Source organism: Hypanus sabinus, chromosome 8, assembly GCF_030144855.1.
Source record: "Hypanus sabinus isolate sHypSab1 chromosome 8, sHypSab1.hap1, whole genome shotgun sequence".
Lineage (NCBI taxonomy): Eukaryota > Metazoa > Chordata > Chondrichthyes > Myliobatiformes > Dasyatidae > Hypanus > Hypanus sabinus.
Genome location: NC_082713.1, coordinates 92407083 through 92428157, shown reverse-complemented (window position 1 = coordinate 92428157; position 21075 = coordinate 92407083).

The window sequence follows — 21075 nt, the reverse complement described above, 5'->3', positions numbered from 1 at the left end:
GAACTTACTCCTGCAGATTGAAGAAAAGTAGAGCTAAAACCCTGAGCCAGACATCACTGGTGAGAACACAGAAATAAAAGATAAGACATCCAGGCACCAAGAAAGCAATGCAATAAAACTCCAATAATATGCTCTCTGATTATTAGGAAAAGCGTTGTTCAGCACCAGGCTTATCAGATGATGTTTTTCACACTTCCTTTCCTCATTCCCAAGCCCAATTTCCGCTCGTCACCCTGGTTCTCAGAAGCCAACTAATTTTGTCAGTTGAGCCCTCGTGAAACTGACCTGGTTGTGTTTTTGTGATCCTTTCACACATTGTTTCTTTCAGTATGGAAGATCTGGCATTCTACTGTGTAATATTCGAAAAATGAATTATCCGGAAAATCTTCACCCTCAATATCCCAAGTATGTGGGATTACCAGTTTTATTATGTTATGATTGAGTGGAGTTGATGTGGATTTATGTAAATAATTTTCAGTTTACCAATTGGATTTCTTTAAGGATTTACCTGGGAGAAAAGATGAAGTAGAGGCAGTGAACATTTGAATAATTAGGAAACCTTCAGTTAAGTGTCACAGAAGACTAGTGAACAAAGTTAATGCGCATGTATTATGGACAGTATAGATGAAGAGTTAGCTAACAGACACAAAACAAAGTGTAAGAATTAATCAGTTCTCCCGTTATCCAGTTGTGAACTAGTGGTGTATTGCAGGCCACAGCTAAGTACAATTTATATCAACCATGGAGATCAGGGTACCAAATATAAATTTACAAATTTGCTAAAGACACAAAAGTAAGAAGGAATATGAGTAATCAGGATGCAAAAATGTTTCAAAGAGCATTCAAAAATGAGAGAACATTCAAAAATGTTAGCAATGAGGATAGTAATAAAGTAGAAAAATCATTATCAGCATTGTTTTTAAATGAGAAAAGCACTGGATATCCTTGTGTATAAGTTTGCTGATGACATGTCACAGGAACCTACTATGCAAGTACAGCAGACTGGAAGACAAATGGTATGCTGGCTTTCATTACAAGAGGATTTGAATCTAAATGATGTCTTTATACAATTAAAAAAGGTTTTAGTGAGACATTACCTGGTACATTGTGAGCAATAATGTTCATGTTATCTCAAAAGTGCATATTTGCTCTAGAAACTCTGGCACAGATGTGGAATAGTGGATCTGTTGTAAGATATTAGAGTCATGATGGAGTAGAACCTAGCAACCAGTCCTTTGGCCTATCTAGTCCAGGTCAAAACCATTTAAACTGCCTCTGCCTACTCCCATCAGCCTGCACCAGAACCATGGCCCCTACTAACCACATACAGTGCCTATAAAAAGTATTTATGAAGTTTTCATGTTTTATTGTTTTACAACATTGAATCACAATAGATTTAATTTGGCATTTTTGGCGCTGATCAACAGAAAAAGACTCCTTTATGTCAAAGTGAAAACAGATCTCTACAAAATGATCTAAGTTAATTATAAATGTAAAAAAAAAACATAATACAAATATAAATCACACCAAATCATCTCTGGTGCAGCCAGTTGGTTTTAGAAGTCATGTAATTAGTTAAATGGAGATCTGTTTTTGGAGATCTGTTGGTGAGTCAGTATCCTGCCAAAAACTAAACCATGAAGACAAAGGAACATTCCAAACAATTCCATGAAAAGATTATTGAAGATCACAATTCAGGAGATGGATAAAAAGAAAACTTCCAAGTCATTGAATATCCCTTAGAGTATATGACACAGTTGTAAATCTTCTAGAGCAGACTGTCCACAAAAACTGAGTGACCATGTAAGAAGTCAACTAATGAGGAAGGCTACCAAGAGACCTATGACAACTCTAGAGGAGTTACAAGCTTTAGTGGCTGAGATGGGAGAGAATACCACTGTTGAAAAATCTCATATGAAATCTCGGCTAGAGTTTGCCAGAAATTTGCATTTTGGCCATCAGACTAAATGCTATGTTTGGAGTAAGCCAAACACACCATCCCTACTGTAAAGTATGGTGGTCACTGCATCATGCAATGGGAATGCTTCACTGCAGCAGGCCCTGGAAGGCTTGTGAAGATAGAGGGTAAAATTAATACAGCAAAATACAGGGAAATCCTGGAGGAAAAGCTGATGCAGTCTGCAAGAGAGCTGTGACTTGAGAGAAGACTTGTTTTTTAGCTAGACAATGACCCCAAGGATAAAGCCAAAGCTACACAGGAATGGCTTAAAAACAAGAAATTTAATGTCTTGGAGTGGCCACCTCAATTCAATTGAGAGTTTGTGCTGGACTTGAAAAGGGCTGTTCACTTACAATCCCCATGCAATCTGACAGAGCTTTAGAAGTTTCGTAAAGAGGAATGGGGAAAAAATATTAGTCTCCAGATGTGCAAAGCTGATAAGAGACCTATCCACACAAACTCAAGGTTGTAATTGCTGCCAAAGGTACACCTACTAAATACTGACTTCAAGGGGGTAAGTAATTATGCAATCAATTATTTTGTTTAACAACTGCAATATATTTAGATCAATTTGTAGAAATTAGTTTTCATTTTGACACAACGGTTCATTGTTCATGTTTTTTTGTCAATAAAGCCAAATTATATCCACTGTGATTTAATGTTATAAAACAATAAAACATGGAAATTCCAAGATGGGTTGAATTCTTTTTATAGGCATTTTACCTACCTAAATTTCTTTTAAGTGTTGAAATTGAGCTTGCATGTACCACTCGTGGTGGCAGCTCATTTCCCACTCTGACGACCCTCTGAGTAAAGAAGTTTCACTTTATGTTCCCTTAAACTTCTCACCTTTTTACCCTTAACCCATGACCTCTGGTTGTAGTTCCACCCAAACTCAGTGAAAAAAAGCCAGCTTGCATTTACCCTATGTATACTCCTCATAATTTTGTATACCTCTATCAAATCTCCACTAAATCTTATACATTCCAAGGAATACAGTCCTAATTTATTCAATCTTTCTTATAACTCAGGTCCTCCAGACCCAGCAAAATCCTTGTAAATTTTCTTTGTAATCTTTAAAAGCTTGTTTACATCTTTCCTGTAGGTAGGTGACCAAAACTGCACACAATGCTCCAAATTAGGCCTCACCAATGTCATTTACAAATTCAACATAACATCCTATCGCCTGCATTCAATACATTGATTTATGAAGGCCAATGTACCAAAAGCTTTCTTTACAACCCTATCTACCACTATTTCCAAATCCCTTTGTTCTATCATACTCCTCAGTGCCCTACCATTGACTATGTAAGATGTACCCTCGTTGGTCCTACTGAAGTGCAACACCTCACACTTGTCTGCATTCCATCTGTCTTTTCAGCCCATTTTACCAGCTGATGCAGATCCCTCTGCAAAGGAGACAGTTATTTCTTCAGCAGTTTGATCGGGAGAAGACTGCGCAAGCGCGTGGCCATCAGAGCAGTGATAAGAGTTTAAAAAGAAAACAGCTTTATGGAGCGGGCGACAGAGTAGGGGGAGGCAGAGTAGGAAGGCTTTGGCTGAACGGGGCTTCGGGATAATGGGTTGAGGCACAGTAGGTTAACTGTAGAATACAGACAGCAAGTATGTGTGTGAAGACAAGATGTACAAAAAAGCTGGATGAACTCAGCAGGTTGGGGGTCTCAAGATGGCGCTTATGGAGTAAACCGCTTTTGGCTTTGCTCCAAACCTTTTACGTCTTTTTAACTTACAAACACCCCTTAAATGATCTTTTTTTACTTATTCTAAAGGGGTTTAAATATATAGATTTTTTCTTTTTAATTATTCGATCTATTTTCAACTCGCTGAAATGTCTAAAGCAAAAGAATCGAAACAGACGAAAGAACCGATAACTTTAGAAACTATTGTAAAGCTTATAGAAGATAAATTTGTGGGTCTGGAGAGAAAAATTACCGAACAGCTTTTTGCGTTTGATGAGCGTTTAAAATCATTCGAAGGAGAACTTAAAACGCTTTCACTGGAACTACAAAAACAACAAGCAAGTATTTTGGTACTTGAAGAAGCCGCTCAGAAGAAAGAACATATTATCGAAACTTTGAAACGAGCAAGCTTCAACTTCTCAACAGATGGATCGTTATAAATCTAAAATTATTGATCTTGAAAATCGCTCTCAAAGGCAAAATCTTCGGCTAATTGGGATTCCGGAAAAGTTTGAGAGCGGTGATCTTACTGTTGTCTTTTCTAAATTTCTAATGGATGTCTTCGGTTCAGATGTTCTGGACTCTCCTCCAATAATCGATTGTGCTCACCGTATCTCTCGCTATCATTCTGATTCAGACAAACCACGGCATGTAATTCTCCGGATCCATTCCCCTCATATCAAAGAGCGACTGATTCGAGCCGCTCGGAAAAAGGGTATGATTAACTTTCAAGAATTCAAATTTCGTATTTTGGAAGATTATAGCCCTGAAGTTTTAAGGGCAAGAATGGTTTTTAGACCGGTTATGTCTAAATTTCACCAAGAAGGCTACAAGCAAGCGTTATTTCCAGCACATCTGAGAGTTACTTCTGGAGACGGAACTGTTCGGCTGTTTAAATCTCCAGCGGACGCTCAAAGTTTTTTGGACAATGACACTCTATTGCATTGACTAATGTAATAATTAGTCTATAAATATCGATCTCTTACAGAATGATGGGTTTTTTTTAAGTATGGCTGACATGTATTTTTTATATATTGTAAAAGTTCTCTTTTTTTTGGTCTATTCTGATTTTATTATTTTTTTATATTTTACTAATCTATTAACCTTGAAAATAACTGATTAGGGTTCCTTTTTTAAGTTTGCATAAGCTTTTTTTTATATTTTTAACATTTAAGTATTAAGATTTAAAAAAAATAATAAAATGGCGTTTCTTCTTCCCGACAGACTTTAGTGCCTGGAACATCATATTCGTTTTGATGAGTTTGAAAGTTTAACCCTTTTGTTATATATATATATAATACTAATTTTATATTTTAACCTTTGTTATATTAACCCTTTCTTATAATATGGGTTGTTTGTATTTTTTTCAATTTTTTTTGTCTGAGTTGCCATCCTGAGACACGGGGGTAATTTTAGTATTAGATTGCCTGCTTGCCTCTTTGGCTTTTTTCCTGGGGTTTCGAGGGTGGAGGGAGGGGGATTTTTCTTTTTCTTTTTTTTTCTTTTTGCTTGCTTTTTGCGTAGTTTTATTTATGGGCCTATATGAAACTACAAAACTGGTTGCAGTGCCGTGACTTCCGGTTTCTCCTTGAACTCACTTCCTTCTTCCGGGTTCATGAGTTCACTTTTTTTTTAAACTTATGTGTTAACTGTAATAAGTATTGTCAATATGGATAGGATTATTAATTTTGTTTCTTGGAATACTAATGGTTTAAATCATCCGATCAAACGGAAAAAAATATTTAAAGTATTCCATAGAATGAATGCTAATGTTATTTTTGTGCAGGAGACTCATGTAAGGAAGGTGGATAGTCAATGTTTTTTTAGGTTTTGGAAGGGCCAACAGTATCACGCAAATTCGCAAGCCAAAGTAAGAGGTGTTTCTATTTTTATAGACTCATCAACTTCTTTTATACATCATGAAACAATTTCAGATCCACAAGGTAGATTTTTGCTTATTACTGGTCTACTTTTCAATCAAAAAGTTGTTCTAGTTAACGTTTATGCTCCAAATACTGATTGTCCTGAATTTTTTAAATGCTTATTTACATCTTTTCCTAATCTGAATCAATATAGACTGATAATGGGTGGGGATTTTAATTGTTGTTTAAACCCTGTGATAGATAGATCCAAGCCTACCCAAACTCTTCTGAATAAATCGGCTACTCTTATTAACTCTTTTATGATTGATTCAGCTATTTGTGAAATTTGGCGTTTTCTTCACCCTAATGACAAAGAGTTTTCATACTTTTCCCATGTTTATCATAATTACTCAAGAATTGATTACTTTTTCATTGATCACCATTTAATCACAGATGTTACTGATTGTAAATATGACTGTATTACCATATCTGACCATGCATCTCTGAAGTTATCTATTAAAATAACGGATTCATATGTCAATACTAAATTTTGGAGGTTTAATCCTATTTTATTGCAGGATTTAGATTTTGTTAACTTTATTAAACAACAAGTTGATTTGTTTTTCGCAACAAATTCTACAGTAGAGATCTCTAGTGGAATTTTGTGGGATACTTTTAAAGCATATATTCGTGGACATATTTCATACTCTGCTGGAGTTAGGAAACGAACTAATTCTAAAATATTAACATTAGTTGATAAAATGAAAGCAATTGATAAAATTTATTCAATGACTCCAAGTAAAGAACTTTATAAAGAAAGAGTGGAACTTCAAATGGAGCATAGTTTATTATTATCCTCTTCGATTGAAAGTCAGTTAATTAAATCAAAAACTCGATTCTATATGCATGGAGATAAGTCTGGTAAATTATTGGCTAACCAATTGAAAATTGTTTCGGATAAACGACAGATTACTAGAATTCGTAAACAAGATGGTACTCTGACGATCGATCACAAAGAGATAAATAAAGCCTTTCAAGATTTTTATAACTCCTTATATCAATCAGAATTCACTAAGGACTCTTCTATAATAAACGAATTTTTAAGGAAATTGAATATTCCAAAAATAACTGTTGAGGATAATGTAATTTTAGATACACCTATTACGAAATCTGAAATAGAAAAGGCTATTTCTTTAATGAATTCTGGTAAAGCTTCTGGTCCAGATGGTTTTCCTGTAGAATTTTTTAAATCTTTTTCTTCTATACTTTCTCCTTGGCTTTGTAAAATTTTTGAAGATGTATTAATTGTAGGTAAACTACCACAATCTTTTTATGAAGCTTCTATTTCTTTAATTCTTAAAAAAGGTAAAGACGCTACTGAATGTGCATCCTATCGACCTATATCCTTATTAAATACGGATTTTAAGATTTTCAGTAAAATTTTGGCTATTAGGTTAGAAAATATATTACCTCGAATTATTTCTGAAGATCAGACTGGATTTATTAAAAATCGCTATTCATCTTTTAACATTAGAAAATTAATTAATATTATTTATACTTCATCTAAAATACCAGAATGTGTTATATCTTTAGATGCTGAAAAAGCATTTGACAGAGTTGAATGGCCATATTTATTTACTACAATGCAACAATTTAATTTTAGTTCAAAATTTATATCATGGATTAAATTAATATACCATAAACCTTTAGCTTCGGTTTTTACCATAATCAAAGATCCCCTTTTTTTCAGTTATTTCGTGGTACGAGGCAAAGTTGCCCTTTAAGTCCTTTACTATTTGACATTGCTTTAGAACCGTTGGCTATGGCTATTCGGGAATCACCTAATATTCTGGGTATTACCCGTGGGGAGAGGACGTATAAAGTATCATTGTACGCTGATGATTTGTTATTATATATATCTGACCCTGAAAAATCTATCCCTGCTATTTCGTCTTTGCTTGCTCCATTTAGTAATTTTTCTGGTTATAAATTGAATTTTAACAAGAGTGAACTATTTCCATTAAATATGCAAGTTCCAATTTATAAAGGTTTACCATATAAAATTGTTACAGATTATTTTACTTACCTAGGTATTAAAATTACTAAAAAACATAAAGATCTATTTAAGGTTAACTTTTTACCTTTAATTGATCAAATTAAGCAACTTGTTATTAGGTGGTCTCCACTATCTTTGTCATTGGTTGGTAGAGTTAATGCTATTAAGATGATGATACTACCTAAATTCTTATATTTATTTCAAGCATTACCAATTTTTATTCCTATAGCTTTTTTTGATACTATTGACTCTAAAATATCTTCTTATTTGTGGCAGAACAAAAACCCTAGATTGGGTAAAAAATATTTACAGAAGCCTAAGAAGGAGGGCGGCTTGGCTTTACCAAACTTAAGATTTTACTATTGGCCAGTCAATATACGGTATTTAATATTCTGGACACAAGAATGGACTATAGCTACTTGCCCACAATGGGTAAATTTGCAATGTAAATCTGTGCAAGATTTTTTATTGATTTCAATCTTAGGATCTTCATTTCCTTTTTCTTTATTCAAATTGAATAAACAGATAACTAATCCTATAGTCAGATATACATTACGAATTTGGTTTCAATTTCGTAAATTTTTTGGTTTGAATAAATTTATTTTATCATGTCCTATAATATCTAATTATTTTTTTCGGCCTTCATCTATGGATCAAGCTTTTCTTTTATGGAAAACAAAAGGTGTAACATGTTTTCGTGATCTGTTTCTGGATGATAACATTATGTCCTTTGAACAGCTATCTAATAAATATAATTTACCTAAAACCCATTTTTTTAGATATTTGCAAGTTAGAAATTTTTTGTATTATGAGTTACATTCTTTTTCGAAAGAATGTCCGTTGGACATTACAGATAGAATTTTAGCTCTTAATCCTTATCAAAAGGGTTTAGTAGCCATCATTTATAAGATGATCATGAATTTACAGTTAGATGTATCAGAAAAAATTAAGAAGGAATGGCAAGAAGAGTTGCATTGTCTTATATCTACTGAGCAATGGGAAAAAAATTTATTATTGGTAAATTCGTCCTCTATCTGTGCTAAACATGCCCTAATACAATTTAAGGTTGTACATAGAGCTCATATGTCTAAGGATAAACTGGCTCGATTTTACTCTCATCTTAACTCAACCTGTGATAGATGTCATTCTGATGTTGCTTCATTGACTCATATGTTCTGGTCTTGTCCTTGTTTACAAAATTATTGGAAAGATATCTTCAGTATTATTTCAAAAGTCTTAAAAATTAATTTTCAACCACACCCTCTTACTGCAATTTTCGGTTTACCAATGACGGATAATAATCGTTTATCTGCTTCATCTTAACGAATGATTGCATTTGTTACATTAATGGCTAGAAGATCTATATTATTGAATTGGAAAGAAATTAATCCTCCAACTATATTTCAGTGGTTTTCTCAAACTATTTCTTGTTTGAGTTTAGAAAAGATTAGAAGTGTGGTTTTTGAACCTTCAGTTAAATTTGAAGAAACTTGGAGACCTTTTATTCAACATTTTCACATGAGTTGAATTGTCTTTTCCTAAACCTTACTTATATTATCCTTAATCGATTGGATGGAGGTTTGGAGTTATTGGCACTACTGTATATGTACTTAATATTATTCAATGGCCCATGTTGGTTAGTGGTTTTGTTTTTGTTTTTTTTTCCTCTTTTTCGGGGTTTTTTTTTCCTTTTTTTTCTTTTTACTTCTTTGTTCATTAATGTTCTGGGTTTGAGAGGTTATATATTTTTATTATTACATATCTGAATGTTTATTTAAACTATTAATTATGTACTCTCAAACATTTTGTATTCATGTTTCATTTATGTTTGTTTAAAACTAATAAAAAGATTTAAAAAGAAAAGAAAGAACTCAGCAGGTCGGGCAGCATCCGTTGAAAGAAGCAGTCAGGGTTTCAGGTCAAAACCCTTTGTCGGTCCCCCAAACAGTCCTTCCAGGTGAGGCAACACTTCACTTGTGAGTCTGTTGGGGTAATCTATTGCATCCGGTGCAGCCTCCTCTACATCGGTGAGACCCGACGCAGATTGGGGGACTGCTTCATCGAGCACCTTCATCTGCCACAACAGACAGGATCTGCCGGTTGCCACTCACTTTAACTCTCCTTCACATTCCCATTTGGATATGGCTGTACATGGTCACCTCTACTGCCATGATGAGGCCAAACTTCGGTTGGAGGAACAACATCTCATCTACCGTCTGGGTAGTCTCCAGCCCCTTGGTATGAACTTCGAATTCTCCAAACTTCCGGTAATTCCCTCCCTCTCCCTTCCCCCATCCCACCTTCACTCTGTCTCTTCTTCTAGCTGCCTATCACCTCTCATAACTCTGCCTTCTTCTACTTTCCCTTTAGATTCCTTCTTCACCTCCCCTGACGAAGGGTCTCGACCGGAAACATTGACTGCTTCTTTCAATGGATGCTGCCCGACCTGCTGAGTTCATCCAGCTTTTTTGTACGTCTTGATTTGACCACAGCATCTGCAGAGTACTTTGTGTTTAGGTATGTGTGTGAGGCTGGTGTTCTGTGTTGGGTGTCAGATGTGGGAAGTCTGGGAGACCCCCAGCCTCCTTGACGGCCACATCTGTGCCAGGTATGTCACGTTGCAGCTCCTTAGGAAACTGGTGATGCAGCTCAAAGACCTTCATCTGGTCAGAGAGAGTGAGGATGTGATAGAGAGGAGCTATACATAGGTAGTCACATTGGGGCCTGGAGAGACAGATAAGTGGGTAACAGGAGAGAGAAGGGCAAGAGGCAGATACTAGAGAGTACCCCAGTTACTGTCTCCCTTAACAATAAGTACCCCTGCTTGAGTACTGTTGGGGGAGACAGCCTACCTGGGGGAAGCAACAGTGGCCGCACCTTTGGCACAGAGTCTGGCCCTGTGGCTCAGAAGGGTTGGGAAAGGAAGAGGATGGCAGCAGTGAGAGGGGACTCTGTACTTAGGGGTTCAGACAGGTAATTCTGTGGATGCAGGAAAGAAACATGGATGGTAGTTTGCCTCCCAGGTGCCAGGGTCCAGGATGTTTCTGATCGCGTCCAAGATATCCTGAAGTGGGAAGCAGAACAGCCAGAGGTCGTGGTATATATTGATACTAACAATATAGGAAAAGGAAGAAGGTCCTAAAGGCAGACTACAGGAAGTTAGGAAGGAAGTTGAGAAGCAGGACCACAAAGGTAGTCATTTCGGAATTACTGATTGTGCCACGTAACAGTGACTATAGGAATAGAATGAGGTGGAGTTTCAGAGGGGAGGGATTCAGATTTCTGGATCATTGGGATCTTTTTTGGGGCAGGTGTGACCTGTACAAAAAGGACAGGTTGCACTTGAATCCCAAAGGGACCAGAAATCCTGGCGGGAAGGTTTGCTAAAGCTATAGGGGAGAGTTTAAACTAGAATTCTGGGTGTGGGAACCAAACTGATATGAAGGAAGAGATGGTTGGCTCACAAATAGAGAAAGCTTGGAGACGGTGTGAGAGGAAGGATAAGCAGGTGATAGAGAAGGGACATGCTCAGACAGATGCTTTGAGATGTGTCTATTTTAATGCAAGGAGTATTACGAACAAAGTGGATGAGCTTAGGGCGTGGATCAGTACTTGCAGCTATGATATTGTAACCATTACAGAGACTTAGATGGCTCAGGGGCAGGAATGATTACTTTGAGTGTTGGCTTTAGATAGAAGCATAGAAAACCTACAGCACAATACAGGCCCTTTGGCCCACAAGGTTGTGCTTAACATGTCCTTACCTTAGAAATTACCTATGGTTACCTAGATGTTTCAGAAAGCACAGGGTGGGAGGCAAAAGAGATGGGGGCATGGCACTGTTGATCAGAGATAACGTCACGGCTGCAGAAAAAGAGGAAGTTATGGAGGGGTTGTCTGTGTGGGTGGAAGTTAACAACTGGAGCGGTCAATAATCTACTGGGAAACACACAAAATGCTGGTGGAACGCAGCAGGCCAGGCAGCATCAAGAGGAAGAAGTACAGTCGACGTTTCGGGCCAAGATCCTTCATCAGGACTAACTGAAAGAAAAGATAGTAAGAGATTTTAAAGTAGGAAGGGGAGGGGTAATCTGAAATGATAAGAGAAGACAGGAGGGGGAGGAGTGAAGCTAAGAGCTGGAAAAGTGATTGGCAAAAGGGATACACAGCTGGAGAAAGGAAAGGATCATTGGACAGGAGGCCGAGGGAGAAAGAAAGGGGGAGGGGAGCACCAGAGGGAGATGGAGAACAGGCAAAGAGTGATTGTGAAAGGGGCAGAGAGAGAAAAAAGGGGGGATTAGATAAACAAGTGATGGGGTAAGAAGGGGAGGAGGGGCATTAACAGATGTTAGAGAAATCAATGTTCATGCCATCAGGTTGGAGGCTACCCAGATGGAATATAAGGTGTTGTTCCTCCAACCTGAGTGTGGCTTCATCTTGACAGTAGAGGAGGCCATGGATAGACATACCAGAATGGGAATGGGACGTGGAATTAAAATGTGTGGCCATTGGGAGATCCAGCTTTTTCTGGCAGACAGAGAGTAGGTGTTCAGCAAAATGGTCTCCCAGTCTGCGCCGGGTCTCACCAATATATAGAAAGCCGCACCGGGAGCACCAGACGCAATATACCACATCAGCCGACTCACAGGTGAAGTGTCGCCTCACCTGGAAAGACTGGGGCCCTGAATGGTGGTGAGGGAGGAAGTGTAAGAGCAGGTGTAGCACTTGTTCCACATACAAGGATAAGTGCCAGGAGGGAGGTCGGTGGGAAGGGATGGGGGGGGAGCGAATGGACAAGGGAGTCGCATAGGGAGCGATCCCTGCGGAAAGCAGAAAGGGGGGGGTGAGGGAAAGATGTGCTTGATAGTGGGATCCCATTGGAGGTGGTGGAAGTTATGGAGAAATATATGTTGGACACGGAGGCTGGTGGGGTGGTGGGTAGATGGGGTGAGAGCAGATCTGCGTGAAATGGGAGAGATGTGTTTGAGAGCAGAGTTGATGGTGGAGGAAGGGAAGCCCCTTTCTTTAAAAAAGGAAGACATCTCCTTTGTCCTGGAATGAAAAGCCTCATCCTGAGAGCAGATGTGGCGGAGACGGAGGAATTGCGAGAAGGGGATGGCATTTTTGGAAGAGATGGTGGGAAGAGGAATAGTTCAGGAACCTGTGAGAATCAGTAGGCTTGTAGTAGAGCAAACACGAGGAAATCCTGACGAAGGGTCTCAACCCGAAACGTCGACAGCGTTTCTCCCTATAGATGCTATCTGGCCTGCTGTGATCCACCAGCATTTTGTGTGTGTTGAGGCTTGTAGTAGATATCAGTAGATAAGCCTTCTCCAGAGATGGAGTCAGAAAGACCAAGAAAGGGAAGGGAGGTGTCAGAAATGGACCAAGTAAATTTGAGGGCAGGGTGAAAGTTGGAGGCAAAGTTACTGAAGTCTGTAACAAAGGAAAAGTGGGGGATGGATACCTGTGTGAGCTTGGAACATGGGCTGTTCCACAAAGTCAACAAAAGACAGGCACAGCTGGGATCCATATGGGTGCCCATGGCTACACCTTTGATTTGGAGGAAGTGGGAGGAGCCAAAGGAGAAATTACTGAGAGTAAGGAGAATGGTGGTAGAGGGGAACTGGTTAGGTCTGGAATCCAAAAAGAAATGGAGAACTTTGAGACTTTCCTGGTGGGGGATGGAGGTGTATTGGGACTGGACGTCCATGGTGAAAATAAGGCAGTGGAGGCCAGAGAACTTAAAATCATTGAAAAAATTCAAAGTGTGAGAAGTGTACTGTACTGGGTGTTTTTTATATGATGATCCCAGCCCCCTCCTTTGTGAGAATCGCAAGAGCACTAGTTGAGGGAGGGTCAGTAGACCCAGGAAGTGAGAGAGAGAGAGAGACGTGCCAAATACCGCGTTCCACCGGGATGCAAAATAAGGCGACATTGACTATTGTCTCATGGAAACCACGTGAAAAGCCCTCAGGCAAAGTGGGCTGGTTGAGAGAGAGATTGCATCATCCCAACCTGATTGACACCTGCGACCCCGTGAGGAAGTATAAAGGAGGGTCTGGGGGGGACAACCCCTTCATATGCACCAAGAAGTCACGATAGCAATTCCGTCATAGCGGGAAGCCATTTTGAAGGAAGCCATGTGCGTTAGATTCCGGGCCTGGAGTCTGTGGCTGGAATCATGGAAAACCGCTTTTAACTAACAATGGGGGAAGCCCGCTCCCCTGATTCCACGGATTTGCTTTATAAAGGCCCGGGCAAGTTTTCCTTTTCTCACCAATCTCTCTCTCTCTCCAACACGTGAAACCCAGCGGTTCCCAAAAGGCTGAAGCCTGCAGACTTCTGAGTGACTTTTATATTTCCAGCGGACAATATATTATCCCCTCGACAAGCGATAGAACGATTTTTTAATGATGATTATTGCTATACCCGCGCTTTAGATTGAGTATTGATGACGTATGTTAGCTGAATGTTTTTATTAACCTTACTTTTGTGCCCCTTTATAAATAAAAAACTTTTGAAAATAGTGCCATCAGACTTCAACGGACTTCTCTATCTTTGCTGGTAAGTGATCCAGTTACGGGATACGTAACATAGACCACTCAATAGTAACAGGGACATTGAGGAGCAGATAAGGAGACAGATTCTGCAAAGGTGTAATAATAACAGGGTTGTTGTGGTGGGAGATTTTAATTTCCCAAATATCGATTGGCATCTCCCTAGAGTGAGGGGTTTAGATGGGGTGAAGTTTGTTAAGTGTGTTCAGAAAAGTTTCTTGACTGTATATTAGATAAGCCTACAAGAGGAGAGGCTGTACTTGATCTGGTATTGTGAAATGAACCTGGTTCAGGTGTCACATCTTTCAACAGGAGAGCATTTTGGAGATAGTGATCACAATACTCTCTCCTTTACCATAGCATTAGAGAGGGATAGGAACAGATAATTTAGGAAAGCGTTTAATTGGAGTAAGGGGAAATATGAAGCTATCAGGCAGGAATTTGGAAGCATAAACTGCGAACAGATGTTCTCAGGGAAATGTGGCAAATGTTCTGTGGATATTTGTGTGGGGTTCTGCATAGGCATGTTCCATTGAGACAGGGAAAAGATGGTAGGGTACAGGAACCATGGTGTACAAAGACTATTGTAAAACTAGTCAAGAAGAAAAGAAGAGCTTACAAAATGTTCAAAAACCTAGGTAATGATAGAGATCTAGAAGATTATAAGGCTAGCAGGAAGGAGCTTGATAGACAATAGACAATAGGTGCAGAAGTAGACCATTTGGCCCCTCCAGTCGGCACCGCCATTCTGAGATCATGGCTGATCATTCACTATCAATACCCAGTCCCTGCCTTGTCCCCATATCCCTTGATTCCCCTATCCATCAGATATCTATCCAGCTCCTTCTTGAAAGCATCCAGAGAATTGGCCTCCACCATCTTCCGAGGCAGTGCATTCCACATCTCCACAACTCTCTGGGAGAAGAAGCTCTTCCTCAACTCTGTTTTAAATAACTGACCTCTTATTCTCAATCCATGCCCTCTGGTACTGGACTCTCCCAACATATGGAACATATTTCCTACCTCAATCCTATCAAATCCTTTAATTATCTTAAACGTTTCAATCAAATCCCCTCTCAATCTCCTCAATTCCAGCGTGTACAAGCCCAATCTCTCCAATCTCTCTGCGTAAGACAGCCCTGCCATCCCAGGAATCAACCTAGTGAATCTACGCTGCACTTCCTCAATTGCCAGAATGTCTTTCCTTAAACCTGGAGACCAAAACTGTACACAATATTCCAGGTGTGGTCTCACCAGGGCCCTGTACAAATGCAAAAGAACATCCTTGCTCTTCTATTCAATTCCCCTTGTAACAAAGGCCAACATTCCATTTGCCCTCTTCACTGCCTGTTGCACTTGCTCATTCACCTTCATTGACTGGTGAACTAGGACTCCTAGGTCTCTTTGCATTTCTCCCTTACCTAACTCGACACCGTTCAGACAATACTCTGCCCTCTTGTTCCTGCTTCCAAAGTGGATAACTTCACATTTATTCACATTGAATGACATCTGCCAAGTATCTGCCCACTCACTCAGCCTATCCAAGTCTCCCTGTATTCTCCTAACGTCCTCTTCGCATGTCACACTGCCACCCAGTTTACTATCGTCAGCAAACTTGCTGATATAGTTTTCAATGCCCTCATCTAAATCATTGACATAAATCGTAAAGAGCTGTGGTCCCAATACAGAGCCCTGTGGTACCCCACTAGTCACCTCCAGCCAGTCTGAGAAACACCCATTCACTGCTACCCTTTGCTTTCTATCTGCCAACCAGTTTTCTATCCATGTTGAAACCCTGCCCCCAATGCCATGAGCTCTGATTTTACTCACCAATCTCCTATGTGGCACCTTATCGAATGCCTTCTGAAAATCTAGGTACACAACATCTACTGGCTTACCCTCGTCTAACATCCTTGTTACACCCTCAAAAAACTCCAACAGATTAGTCAAGCATGATTTGCCCTTGGTAAATCCATGCTGGCTTGGCCTAATCCTATTTCTGCCATCTAGATGTGCCACTATTTCGTCCTTAATAATGGACTCAAGCATCTTCCCCACGACTGACGATAGGCTAACGGCGATAGTTCTCCGTTTTCTCCTTCCCTCCCTTCTTGAAAAGTGGGACAACATTAGCCACTCTCCAATCTTCAGGAACTGATCCTGAATCTAAGGAACATTGGAAAATGATTACCAATGCATCCGCAATTTCCTGAGCCACCTCTTTTAGAACCCTCGGATGCAGACCATCTGGACCCGGGGATTTATTAGCCTTCAGTCCTACCAGTCTACTCATCACAGTTTCTTTCCTAATGTCAATCTGTCTCAATTCCTCTGATATCTTATGACCCTGGCCCATGAAATTAGGAGAGCCAGAACAGGCCATGAGAAGGCCTTCACGGACAGGATTAAGGAAAACCCCAAGGCATTCTACAAGTATGTGAAGAGCAAGGGGATGAGATGTGAGAGAATAGGACCAATCAAGTGTGGCAGTGCAACTGGAGGAGTTTGCAGAGGTACTTAATGAGTACTTTGCTTCAGTATTCACTACAGAAAAGGATCTTGGTGATTGTAGGGATGACTTACAGTGGAGTGAAAGGTATGGGCATGTAGATATTAAGAAAGAGGATGTGCTGGAGCTTTTGGAAAGCATCAAGTTGGATAAGTCATCCGGACCGGATGAGATGTACCACTGACTACTGTAGGACACAACGGAGGAGATTGCTGAGCCTCTGGTGATGTTCTTTGCATCATCAATGGTGATGGGAAAGGTTCCGGAGGATTGGAGGGTTGTGGATGTTGTTCCCTTATTCAAGAAAGGGCATAGAGATAGCCCAGGAAATTATAGACCAGTGAGTCTTACTTCAGTGGTTGGTAAGTTGGTGGAGAAAATCCTGAGAGGAAGGATTTATGAAGATTTGGAGAGGTATAATATGATTAGGAATAGTCGGCATTGCTTTGACAAGGGCAGGTCGTGCCTTATGAGCCTGATTGAATTTTTTGAGGATGTGTCTAAACACAGTAAATTTGCTGATGACACAAAGGTTGGGGGTGTTTTGATAGTGTGAAGGGCTGTCAGAGGTTTCAGGACATCGATAGGATGCAAAACTGGGCTGAGAAGTGGCAGATGGAGTTCAACCCAGTTAAGTATGAGGTGGTTCATTTTGGTAGGTCAAATATGATGGCAGAATATAGTATTAATGGTAAGACTCTTGGCAGAGTGGGGGATCAAACGGATCTTGGGGTCTGAGTCCATAGGATACTCAAAGCTTCTGTGATTAAGAAGTCATACAGTCTATTGGCCTTCATCAATCGTGGGATTGAGATTAAGAGCCAAGAGGTAATGTTGCAGCAACATAGGACCCTGGTCAGACCCCACTTGGAGTACTGTGCTCAGTTCTGGTTGCCTCACTACAGGAAGGATGTGGAAACCATAGAAAGGGGGCAGAGGAGATTTACAGGAATGTTGCCTTATGAGACTAGGTTGAGTGAACTCAGCCTTTTCTTCTTGGAGTGATGGAGGATGAGAGGTGACCTGATAGGGGTGTACAAGATGATGAGAGGCATTGATCATGTGGATAGTCCGAGGCTTTTTCCCAGGGCTGAAATGACTAGCACGAGTGGGCACAGTTTTAAGGTGCTTGGAAGTAGGTACAGAGGAGATGTCAGGAGTAAGTTTTTTTTCACACAGAGAGTGGTGAGAGCATGGAATGGGTTGCTGACGACAGTGGTGGAGGCAGAAACAATTGGGTCTTTAAAGAGACTCCTGGAAAAGTACATGGAGCTTAAAAAAATAGAGGGCTATAGGTAACCCGAGGTAATTTTTAAGGTAAGGACATGTTCGACACAGGGCCTGTATTTGTGCTGTAGGTTTTCTATGTTTCTATGTTACTATATTCTAAGCCAGGCCTTCCTCACTGTCCACTATACCCCCAATCTTGGTGTCATCTGCAAATTTTCTGATCCATTTAACCACATTATCATCCAGATCATTGATACAGATGACAAACAACAGCAGACCCAGCACCAGTCCCTGTGGAACACCAATAGTTACAGGCCTCCAGTCAGAGGGGCAATCATCTGCTACCACTCAGAATCAGAATCAGGTTTATTATCAATAGCATGTGTCATGAAATTTTTTAACTTAGCAATACATAATACATAAAATAATACAATACATAATATAGAATAAATAAATTACAGTATATGTATATTGAATAGATTAAATTCATGCAAAAACAAATAATATATATTTTAAAAAAGCCAGTGCCTAAGAAGAATAATGTGGGCTGCCTTAATGACTATCTCCCAGTAGCACTCACATTAACAGTGATGAAATGCTTTGAGAAGTTGGTTATGACTAGACTGAACCCCTGCCTCAGCAAGGACCTAGACCTGTTGCAATTTGCCTTTTGCCACAATAGGTCAATAGCAGATGCAATCTTCATGGCGCTCCACGTGGCTTTAGACCACCTAGACAACACAATCACCTATGTCAGGATGCTGTTCATCGATTATCACTCAGCATTCAAAACCATCATTCCCACGATCCTGATTTAGAGTTGCAGAACCTGTACCTCCCTCTACAATTGGATCCTCGACTTCCTAACTGGAAGACCACAGTCTACGGATTGGTAATAACAGATCCTCCTCACTGACGATCAATACTGACGCACCTCAGGGGTGTATACCTAGTCCACTACTCTGCTCTCTGCATACACATGTGTTATGAATGTGCAGCAACTCTGAGGGGCCGAAGGGTACAAAGTCGCCTCCTCCGTTTTGAGAATCGCAAGGTCGCTATTAATTCGGGTCTGAGACCCAGGAAATGAGAGAGAGAGACACGCAGAATCCACAAGGTTTGGAATGTGTCCTGGCCTCAGTGAAACAAAACCCCTGATAACGGCTATTGTCTCTTGGAGACGGAATTGTGTATTGAGTACTGTACCATTCATTGAAGCCCCTCGGGATGACCAGAGTGGGCTGGTTGAGGGATTGCATCATTCCAACCTGATGGACATCTGAGATCCCGTGAGTAAGGATAAAAGAGGGTCTGGGAAACAACCCATTTAGACGCACCAGGAGAAACGCTAGAAATCCCGTGACAGCGTTTAGTAGCGACAGCTGGTGGGGGCTCGTGTGCGTCCTTCCCTTGCCTGGGATTGGCGGCCTCACCACGGAAGAACGGCTTTAGCTAAAGGAGAGGCCACAAGTGAACGGCCACAACAACGAGACTCCTGACGGATCAAAAATCATAAACATTGGAAAACCCGTAGCGGTAACTGTTCCCATTCTATTCCTATTTCTCTCTCTCTCCAACAAAGTGCAGCACAGCGACAACCAAAAGACGGCAGCTTGTGGAACTGCAGAGAACTGTATATTTCCATCAGACAATTCATTATCCCCTAGACAACGATAGAGTTTATTTCTTATTGATTAGTATTATACCCGCACTTTTAGATTTAGTATTGACGACGTATATTATCTGTATATTTGCATTGATATTATTTTTGTGTATTTTTACTAATAAATGCTGTTGAAAATAGAATCATCAGACTTCAACGGGCCTCTCTATCTTTGCTGGTAAGTGACCCAGTTACGGGGTTCATAACACATGACTGTGTGGCTAGGCATAACTAAAATATCATCTGTAAATTTGCAGATGATACAACTATTGTTGGTAGAAGCTTAGGTGGTGACAAGAGGGCATACAGGAGTGAGATATGCCAACTAGTGGAGTAGTGCCATAGCAACAACCTGACACTCAACATCAGTAAGACGAAAGAGCTGATTCTGGACTTCAGGAAGGGTATGACGAAAGAGCACATACCAATCCTCATAGAGGGATCAGAAGTGGAGAGAGTGAGCAGCTTCAAGTTCCTGGGTGTCAAGATCTCTGAGGATCTAACCTGGTCCCAGCATCTCAATGTAGTTATAAAGAAGGCAAAACAGTGACTATACCTCATTAGGCATACCTCATACCGCATTCATAGCAAAAGGATTTGAGTACAGGAGCAGGGAATATTGTGTGCAGTTTTGGTCCCCTAATCTGAGGAAAGACAAACTTGCCATAGACAGAGTACAAAGAAGGTTGACCAGATTGATTCCTGGGATGGCAGGACTTTCATATGAAGAAAGACTGGATCGACTAGGCTTATACTCACTGGAATTTAGAAAATTGAGGGGGGATCTTATTGAAACTTATAAAATGCTAAAGGGATTGGACAGGCTAGATGCAGGAAGATTGTTTCCGATGTTGGGGAAGTCCAGAACAAGGGGTTACAGTTTAAGGATAAAGGGGAAGCCTTTTAGGACCGAGATGAGGAAAAACTTCTTCACACAGAGAGTGGTGAATCTGTGGAATTCTCTGCCACAGGAAACAGTTGAGGTTGGTTCATTGGCTATATTTAAGAAGGTTAGATATGGCCCTTGTGGCCAAAGGGATCGGGGGTTTGGAGAGAAAGCAGGTACAGGGTTCTGAGTTGGATGATCAGCCATGAGCATACTGAATGGCGGTGCAGGCTCAAAGGGCCGAATGGCCTACTCCTGCACCTATTTTCTATGTTTCTATATTAGGAGTTTGAAGAGATTTGGCATATCAACAAATACACTCAAAAACTTCTATGGAAGTTAATGAACTTCTACGGACAGCATTCTGACAGGCTGCATCACTATCTGGTATGGAGGGGAGGCTGCTGCACAGGACCGAAAGAAGCTGCAGAATGTTGTAAATCCAGTCAGTTCCATTTTGGGCACTAGCCTAGAAAGTACCCAGGACATCTTTAGGGAACCGTGTCTGAGAAAGGAAGGTAGTGTTCACAGATTCAAAGTCCACTTAGGAATCGGATGGCAGAGGGAAAGAAGTTATTCCTGAATTACTGAGCGTGTACCTTCAGGCTTCTGTACCTCCTATCTGATGTTAACAGGTGGGTGCCCTGGG